The sequence below is a fragment of the Phacochoerus africanus genome, chromosome 8 (assembly GCF_016906955.1).
Source record: "Phacochoerus africanus isolate WHEZ1 chromosome 8, ROS_Pafr_v1, whole genome shotgun sequence".
NCBI classification, from domain to species: domain Eukaryota; kingdom Metazoa; phylum Chordata; class Mammalia; order Artiodactyla; family Suidae; genus Phacochoerus; species Phacochoerus africanus.
In genome coordinates, this window is record NC_062551.1 from 104,993,441 (window position 1) to 105,003,497 (window position 10,057).

A 10,057-nucleotide genomic window follows, 5' to 3' on the forward strand; every position below is an offset into this window, starting at 1 on the left:
TGTAGCTCTCTAAGGCAACCACATAACCCTGCAGTCAGCAGATGTCTACCACACCTACTGAAGCCTAATCAAAATCAAAATATCAGCGAGTTTTTGTCAGTTAACCACATCATGTGTTGGAGAGAATAAAGAAGAAGCATAAGACATCTAAATTCTCTGCCACCAATGAAGTTTACAGTCAAAATAACTGGAATTAAAATTCATTTTTATGAGTTGTCTATTGAATTCCTGCTATGGACTGAATGTTTGGGTCCCCTCAAAATTCATATGTTGAAACCCCAATTCCCAACTGTGATGGTATTTGAAAATGAGGTCTTTGGGAAGTAATTAAGTCATGAGGGTGGAGCCCTCGTGAATGGGATTAGTGCCATTTTAAGGAGACGCAGGAGAGATCATGTCTTTTTTTTTGTTTTTTTTTTCCAGCTTTTTTAGGGCCACACTCAAGGCATATGGAGGTTCTCAGGCTAGGGGTAAAATCAGAGCTGTAGCTGTCAGCCTACACCACAGCTCACAGCAATGCCAGATCCTTTATCCACTGAGCAAGGCCAGAGATTGAACCCACGTCCTCATGGATACTAGTCAGATTCACTACTGCTAAGCCACAGTGGAAACTCCCAATCATCTCTTGCAGCTATCTGCAAACTAGGAAGAGAGCCCTCCCAGACACTGATTCAGCCAGCACCTTGATCTTGGACTCCCCAGCCTTCAGAATTGTGAGAAATAAATGTCTGTTGTTTAAGCCACACAGTTTATAGTATTCTGTTAGAGCAGCTTGAGCTAAGAGAGTTCCTTAAGTCAAATCCCCTCTACTCCTCTGCTGCTGCCCTTATCAAAAAAAATATCTGTAGATGCACACAACTGCCACAAATGTTTTTTTAAATATCCAGTAAATATTTCAGTTAAAGAAGATGAGTACAGCAGGTAAGGCATTGCCACTTAAAAGGATAACTGTTCTTTTAAAATGGCAGAGTTAGAAAATTATAAATAATAAATAAATAAATGGTAAAGTTATGTTACTGTTGGAGTGATTTTTGCAGTTTCAAGCTTCTGCTAGTCTAATTAGATGGCCTTGTGTAAAAGAAAAAAATCATTGAGCCTACAAAGACTGTACTTGGCCTACAAAATTTATATTTTCTTAGCACAGATTTTACCTAGGCTAGTCTCTCTTCCTATCCAACAACAGAGATAACAGAATAGATACATCTTTCTGTTAAAAATATCATACAACACACATGCGCTCGCGCGCGTGCGTACACACACACACACACACACACACACACACACACCTCATTTACATTGCTCTCATATCACATCAGATTCTGCCCAGGAGATGAACAATTAAATTAGAATACATAGAAGAGGCAAAATTTAAAAAGGCACTATAATTGCAACTTGATTTCTTTTCTTTTCTTTTTTTTCTTTTTGCTTTTTAGGGCCATACCTGAGGCATATGGAAGTTCCCAGGCTAGGGATCAAATCAGAGCTATAGCTGCCAGTCTACACCACAGGTCACAGCAATGCCAGACTTTAACCCACCAAACAAGACCAGGGATTGAACATACATCCTCATGGATCCTAGTCAGGTTGGTTAACCACTGAGCCAGGAAGGGAACTCCCGCAACTTGATTTCTTTTAGATATTCCTCCAAGGTCCTGTGGGGCATAAAGGCATAAACTGAAGAAAACATTTAAGTATGCTGTTTCCTCGCTTTCATGGGCTTTTGTTTTTGTTTTGTTTTGATCTTTTAAAATCTTTTTCCTTTTTACTGAGATCTAGTTGATATACTCAAAACCTTTTATGAAAGCCACATCACTCTGACATAAAAACATACAAGTGGCCAGATACAGAGATATCTGTGATGCTTAAAAAGTCGTTACGGGAGTTCCTGCTGTGGTACAATGGGATCGGTGGCATCTCTGGGAGCACTGGGATGCAGGTTTGATCCCCAGCCTGGCCCAGTGGGTTAAGAATCCAGCTTTGCCACAGCTTCAGTGTAGGTCGCAACTGTGGCTAGGATCTGATCTCTGGCCCGGGAACGCCATATCCTGCAGGGCAGCCAGAAAAAAAAAAAAAAAAAATTCGTTAAGGACTTCCCTGGTGGCTCAGAAGGTTAAGGATCTGGCATTGTTGCCAATGTGGCTTAGGTTCATTCCCTGGCTCCAGAACTTCCTCATGCCTTGGGCATGGATTAAAAAAAAAAAAAAAGTCATTAATATTGTGCCTGATACTGACCTATGATGGCAGTATAGTGGTTATGTTTAGAAGAAGGTATTGACAAGGTAGTTGCAGGAGACATTCTTCTGGAAACCTGCTACGCCTTAACCTGGGAGATGGTTACATGGATCTATAGGTAGGTTAAAATTCTCAAGTTGTAAACTTAAAATTTGTGTACGTTACTATTAGTTATACCATAGGAAACTGTTTTATTTCTACCTGTAAAGCATATTCATAACCTGCTCAAAATCAGAGAAAGCAATAACCTATTTGTTTATAATTTAATAAGAGCTAATAAAATTATTATATCTTTTTAAGTCATGAGATCCCTTGAAGCATGCAGGTAATTGCTAAATATATACCACATAGCCGTGAATATGGATTATCCATGAACCAAGGCTATTTGTTGGCAGGAGTAGAATCTGAAAGACCAATGTTTAAAAACAAACAAACAAACAAACAAACTGTTTCCTGGAGTTCTCATTGTAGTGCAGCAGAAACGATTCCAACTAGTGTCTATGAGGATGCAGGTTCCATCCCTGGACTCACTCAGTGGGTCAGAGGATCGGGTGTTGCATGAACTGTGGTATATGAAGGTCACAGACGCCGCTCAGATCTGGAGTTGCTATGGCTGTGGTGAAGGCCAGCAGCTACAGCTCTGATTTAACTCCTAGCCTAGGAACTTTCTTTTGGTTTTTTGTGGGTTTTTTGGTTTTGTTTTGTTTTGTTTTGTTTGCCATTTCTTGGGCCACTCCTGCGGCATATGGAGTTTCCCAGGCTAGGGATCTAATCAGAGCTGTAGCCGCCAGCCTACACCACAGCCACAGCAATGTGGGATCTGAGCCACGTCTGCAACCTACACACAGCTCATGGCAACGCAGGATTCTTAACCCACTGAGCACCGCCAGGGATCGAACGAACCCTCATGGTTCCCAGTCGGATTCATTAACCACTGAGCCACGACGGGAACTCCGCCTGGGAACTTTCAAATGCCACTGTTGTGGCCCTAAAAAGTAGCACGAAAAAAAAAAAAAAAAAAGTTTCCTGAAGCCTAACTCCTTTCAGTTGCATAAACACAATAAGCACAGGTAGACCGAGGCCATCCAGCTGAGCACCAGACTTCCCTCACTTCTAATTCACCCATACCAGGTTCCAGAGAGCTGACGCACGGACAGTTATGCTGCCTCCGCTGAAAACTGAGTGCAATTTCTCAGTCCCATTCAGGGCCTGAATACTGATTTCAGCAGCAGAACACACCAAGAAAACTATCCATCCCAGGAGCCAAAAAGAGAGACCAGCATATAAGAGAATATAATTCTGACTTCTGGCCAACAGAAGAAAAGTATAGAAAACCAACCCAACTTCCAGGGCCCGATTCACTCCATTCTTCCCACTATAAACCTGGAAAGGAGCATTTCTACAGCAGAAACTAACAGAACATTGTAAACCAACTATACTTCATAAAAAAAAATTTTTTTAAGAGAACTTCCTTGAAGTTGGTCCACTGCTGTGAAATAACAATGGCCCATTTATAGCTGAACTCACTCCTGTAGTGTGGCCTAGGAAAATTGAACTTTCAATCTAAATATAATCTGAAATTTTCAGAGACACTATATTAGGTTTCTAGAGCTCCTGAAACAAAGTACCATGGTCTGGAGTACTTAACAGAAAATTAGTGTCTCACAGGTATGGGGGCCAGAGTCCAAACCAAGGCAGTGCCGGGGCTAGTTCCTTCTGAGCTTCTATGGTTTGCCAGCTGTCTTCAGCAGTTCCTTGGCTTGGAGACATATCACCCGGATCTATGACATTCCCCTGTGTGTGTGTCTAAATTTCCCCTTTTTATAAGGAAACCAGTCATGTTGAATTATGGGCCACCTATATAAACACCTATATAAACTCAGCTTAACTAATTACACCTGCAATGACCTATTTCCCAATAGGGTTCCAATTCTAGGATTTAGGGCTTCAACATACACACTTTTGAAGGCTCTGACTCAGCCCAGAGCAGACTCCTGTCCTGCTAGATCTTTTCACCCTCCACTCCACCCCCAGCTCAGCTAAGGCTCTATTCCTCCTTCTCCTGGCCTCCTGCAGTGCGCTGTAACCACCTGCAGTCCCAGTTCCCTCCATGACACTCCACACGACCCCCCACATCAGCTGCCAAATCCAGATCTAGTCGTGGTACTGCTTTGGTTTCAGCCATTAAAGGGCTCCCATGGCTCACAGGACAAAGGCTATACCGATGTAGCCATGATCTAGCCCAGCAGTGTCAAATAGAAATATAATGCAACCCACAAATGGGAGCCCCATGTGTAATTTTATTTTTATCTATTTTTTTTGGCTGTGTCTGGCATGCAGAAGCTCCCAGGCCAGGGGTTGAACCTGAGCCATAGCAATTACCTGAGCCATAGCAATTACCTGAGCCATAGCAATGACAATGCCAGATCCTCAACCCACTAGGCCACCAGGGATCCCCTACATATGTAATATTAAATATACTATTCTTTTTTGTTTTTTCAGGGCCACACCTGCAGCATATGGAAGGTCCAGGCTAGGAGTCGAATTGGAGCTATAGCTGCCAGCCTGTGCCACAGCCACAGCAATAGCAACACAGGATCCAAGCCTCATCTGTGACCTACACCACAGCACACGGCAATGCCAGATCCCCAACCCACTGAGTGAGGCCAGGGATGGAACAAGCATCCTCATGGATACTAGTTGGTTTCTTAACCAGCTGAGCCACAATAGGAACTCCTGTTGGAGCCCATTTTAACCCCATGGGCTATGATATTGAGTCCAGAACCTGTACTTAGAGGACCTCTAATAGTAAATTCAGCCTTATCCAACTTTATGTTCTTTCCACTATTATCCCACAACTTTAATATCCATTCCTATGCATATTCTCCTGATTTCTGCCAGTATAAATTAGAACAATTGTTCAAGAGAATCAGCAGTGTTTTCAAGGTAGCTACCTCAGGGGAGGCCATTACAGGTTCTCCAGGCAAAGCAGGATTAACCTCCTCAGGCAGGATGGAAGCTCTGCTTCTCTTGTCAAAGCAAATTTGACAGAATGTGGTGATTAAAGATCCTCAGCTTTGGAGTTCCCGTCGTGGCTCAGTAGTTAGCAAACCTGACTAGGAACCATGAGGTTGCAAGTTCGATCCCTGGCCTTGATCAGTGGGTTGAGGATCCAGCATTGCCATGAGCTGTGGTGTAGGTTACAGACACGGCTCGGATCCCATGTTGCTGTGGCTCTGATGTAGACCGGCGGCTGCAGCTCTGATTCGACCCCTAGCCTGGGAACCTCCATATGCCGTGGGAGCGGCCCAAGAAATGGCAAAAAAGACAAAAAAATAAAAAAATTTAAAAAATAAAGATTCTCAGCTTCATTAGGATCCCCCATATGTCTTCTTCTAATTGTTAGGATCCTGGAGTTCCCATCGTGGCTCATTGGTATCAAACCCAACTAGTATCCATGAGGAAGTATGTTCTATCCCTGGCTTCACTCAGTGGGTTAAGGATCCAGCCTTGCCACAAGCTGTTGTGTAGTTGCAGATGTGGCTCAGATTTGATGTTGCAGTGGCTGTGGTGTAGGCCTGAAGCTGCAGTTCTGATTCAGCCCCTAGCCTGGGAACATCCATATGCTGTGGGTGTGGCCCTAAAAAGACAAAAAACAAACAGTCAGAAAAATTGTTGGGATCCCATTCCTTCCCAGTCAGTCTTCACTTTAAAGGGAGACACTGTGCAAGGTTGAGAACTCAATTAGAGTTGTAATTCAGCTATTTCCAGGATGATACTCTCAGCTGGTTCTCAGAAACCTCAGCTCTCAAACTGTGGGAGATAAGGGTTTCTTTCAGGGTAGACATGGAAACTTTCAGGTCATTGATGCCAAGCTTGAGCTGAGAATGTGAAGCCATGAGTTCACTTTTTTTTCCTTCCCCACTTTCTCCAGTACAGTTAGGAGCAACTAGTCAATCTCATTATATTCATCAGTTTGATAACAGTGTTCTAAGATTTCAAGTACATGGTTACCAGAACCTTACCTCTTATAGCTATTTGATTAGGAGTATCTAGTGGTATTTTGCATACCTCTATTGCTGCATCATGTCATGAACTACATGCCCTTAAAATAGTCATCCATGCCTCTAAATCTGATCTTATAGGATAGCTGGTTCCAGAAAACTCAGAAGCAGTTCAGAAAACTCATCCTTAAGATTTTGTGCCTGAGCTCCCTGGTGGCTCAGCAGGTTAAGGATCAGCCATGCCACTGTTGTGACGTGGGTTCAATCTATGGCCCGGGAATTTTCACATGCCATGGATGCAGATAAAAAAAAAAAAAAGATTTTGTTCCTCTCAAACCTCACTCAGTACCAAAATCTGTATCAGTTAAGGAAATCAGAACCAGTCATACTGTTTTCCTTGATGGATACAGATTTGGGTACCAAAAGTTGTTCTAGAGGTCCTAATATATTATTTATTAGAAACCCAGAGTCAGAGACAAAGGCAGAGACAGATACACAGAGATGTCAAGGAATGGGCTTACAGGATTGTATGAGCTGGTAAGTCAGAAATCCATAGGGGAAACTGGAATTCTCAAGCAGGAGCTGATGCCACCATCTGAAGACAGCATTTCTTCTTCCTCAGAGAAATCTGTTTTGTTCTTAAGGCCTTACAACTGATTGAATGAGGTCTGCTCACATTACCAAGAATAATCTCCTTTACTGAAAGTCAACTAATTGTGTATGTTAACCACATTCACAAAATACCTTCACAGAGACTTAGTGTTTGATTGGATAACTGGCAACCACTAGCCTCCCTAAGTTGACCCATAAAATTAACCATCACAGAATTTCCTGCCCTTCGTGTCTCAGCAGAAACAAATCTGATGCAGGTTCGATCCCTGGCCTCGCTCAGTTGGTTAAGATCCAGTGTTGCTGTGAGCTGTGGTATAGGTCACAGTCGCAGCTTGGATGTGGCATTGCTGTGGCTATGGCATAGGCTGGCAGCTACAACTCGGCTTCAACCCCTAGCCTGAGAACCTCCATATGCAGCAGGTTCTGCCCTAAAAAGACAAAAAAAAAAACCCACCTATCTATCACAATCTCTATTAGTGACTTATTTTCATTATAATTAGCAAATCACATTTGGTCATCCAATCACAATAAGACCATGCAAGTTTTGTCTAAATTGTATTCTTTGTTCTCAGTCCTTCCAAAATCATGAAGAAATTATTTCAATTTAATTGACATTGATTGTATTTGTTCTTGGTTAAACACTACTTATAGAGTCAACACTGTCAAATATAACAGCTCTACCAAGAGGGAAAAAACCCTTAGTGGTTTGTGGGTAAGATTTTGAAAATATTTATTTATAGCCAAGAATTGCCAGAAATAACGGCCAAATTAATAATTAAATAGAAAGCTTTTATTGCAAAAGGAACAAAGCTAAAATAAATAGGAACCATCTGAAATTTTTCAATATACAAATTCATAGGGCTTTTATTTAACCAAACAGTTATTACAGTAATAACTAACAACCTGACATCTTCCAAGTGCCCTGCCATTCTTGGCCTCTAAATCCGAGAAAGCTGACAGGGATAGCCTAACAATTCAGCCTGCGTGGGAGGAATAGGAGAGGAATCAATAAAAAAGTATGGAAATCCATGGGGACGGGTGGGAAATATTCTAATTCGTTTTGTGTTATTGCATAGAGAAGAATGGATTTTTACAGTCATAAAATTCAAATATGCAGGAGTTCCCACTGTGGTGCAGTGGGAACGCATCCGACTAGTATCCACGAGGATGCAGTTTGATCCCTGACCTTGCTTGGTGGGTTAAGGATCTGGCGTTGCCATGAGCTCTGGTATAGGTTGCAGACGAGTCTCATCCAACTGTTTCAGTGGGTGAGGTGTACGGTTCTTCCTTTTTTTTTTTTAATGGCCACACCCGAAGTATATGGAAATTCCTGAGCTAGGGGTCAAATCAGAGCTACAGCTGCCAGACACAGCAAGGCCAGATCTGAGCCGCATCTGCAGCCTCACAGCAATGTGGATCCTGAACCCACTGAGAGAGGCCAGGGATCGAATCCATGTCCTCATGAATAGTAGTCAGGTTCGTTACCACTGAGCCACAATGGGAATTTCCTACTATGACTTTTATCTTTAATATTGGGAGATATTTTACCCAAGCTTCATGGACCAGTATCTACAGATGGGCTCTAGGGTTTCTGTGAAGATCTGGAAGTGATACATAAAATGTTGGGCATTTTTAAGGAGAATACATCACTTTCATCAGATTTCTAAAAGTCATGACCATTGACCCTTAAAATCCTAAGAATCACTTTTGTAAAGGAGCCCTTCTCTAGGAACAGACCAGCCCTCAAGCCATTTTCCTAATTCCTCCAGAATTTATAATTCCTGCCATCATCACCCAGACTGCCTCGGTTAGCTGTTTCCACCTCCTACAGGCTTCCTGAAGCATTTATTTTTCAAAGATGTTGACTCGAGCCTCCATTCCACATGATGTCCACAGCCTCCCTCAGTGTTTCTGAGAATTCTTGGTGGGAATGCTTATGTTTCTTCTGATCACCTCCCACGCTGACTTCCCACTCCATTCACTCTCTGTGCCAATAGCGGCAACGTGGAAGAGTCCCGTCTCCTGTATTCCCCAAAGTACCATGAACATAATACAATTGCATATAACAAAACTTTGCTGAAGGTTTAGAAAAACAGAATTATGTATTAAGCATTTTCTAGCTTCTGTAAACTCAGTGCTTTAATATCTGCCCTACATGCCTTGTTCTGTACAACCCAACTATATTCGTGGGTTACCTTGTCTTGGCATCCTGTCTCCCTCAACACCCCTGCCCCAAGAGGTGACATCTGCTTGGTATCATGCCTTTAAAATACCAAGTAGCCAATAGAGTCCACACCCTCAACCACTTTTTTTGTAGGGCACTCCTTTTCTTGGCCATTGTCTACCTGCCCTAACCACCCCAGACAACTAGGGACAGTCCCTATATCCCAGAGCCTGCTAAAATTATTCGAACTAGCAAACCAGCCTCTTTACCACTTCTAAATTTCTCCTTTCCAAAGAAACCATAATAAGCACCTACCTACATTTCCTCCACCTTCTGCTTCATGACCAACCCTGGTGCTTCCTCATGTGGCCCCAGGTGGCAAAGCACTTCTCTCAGAAACTGTGAGAAATAAACTCTCTTTTCATTGGCAGTTGTTTGCTATCTGTTGGCTTTACTATATCTCAAGTTTTCTATGACTATTTTATACTTTAGAACAATATACAATGGCACATACATGTGCCAACAGTAGGCAGCAGAAAATAAAATGAAACTATCCCACTAAGGAGTTCCCATTGTGGCTCAATGAGTTACAAACCTGACTAGTATCCATGAGGATGTGGGTTTGATCCCTGGCCTCGCCCAGTGGGTTAAGAATCCAGCATTGCCACAAGCTGCAGTGTATCTCGCAGATGTGGCTGGTATCGTGCTTTGCTGTGGCTGAGTTGGAGGCTGGCAGCTGCAGCCCCCATTTGACCCCTAGCCTGGGAACTTCCATATACTATAGGTGTGGCCCTAAAAAGACAAAAGAAAATTTTTTTTGCCAAATCTGAACCACATCTGTGACCTACGCCACAGCTCACAACAACGCCACACCAGGGATTGAACCTGCCTCCTCATGGATACTAGTCAGATTCATTTCCAATGAACCACAACGGGAACTCCAAAATATGTGGGTTGCTTTTCTAGCCTTAACCTCTTCACCTAAAAATAAGGATTTGCTCATGATATAAGATTATTGTAAGGACTGAAATTAAATAAAGTGAGT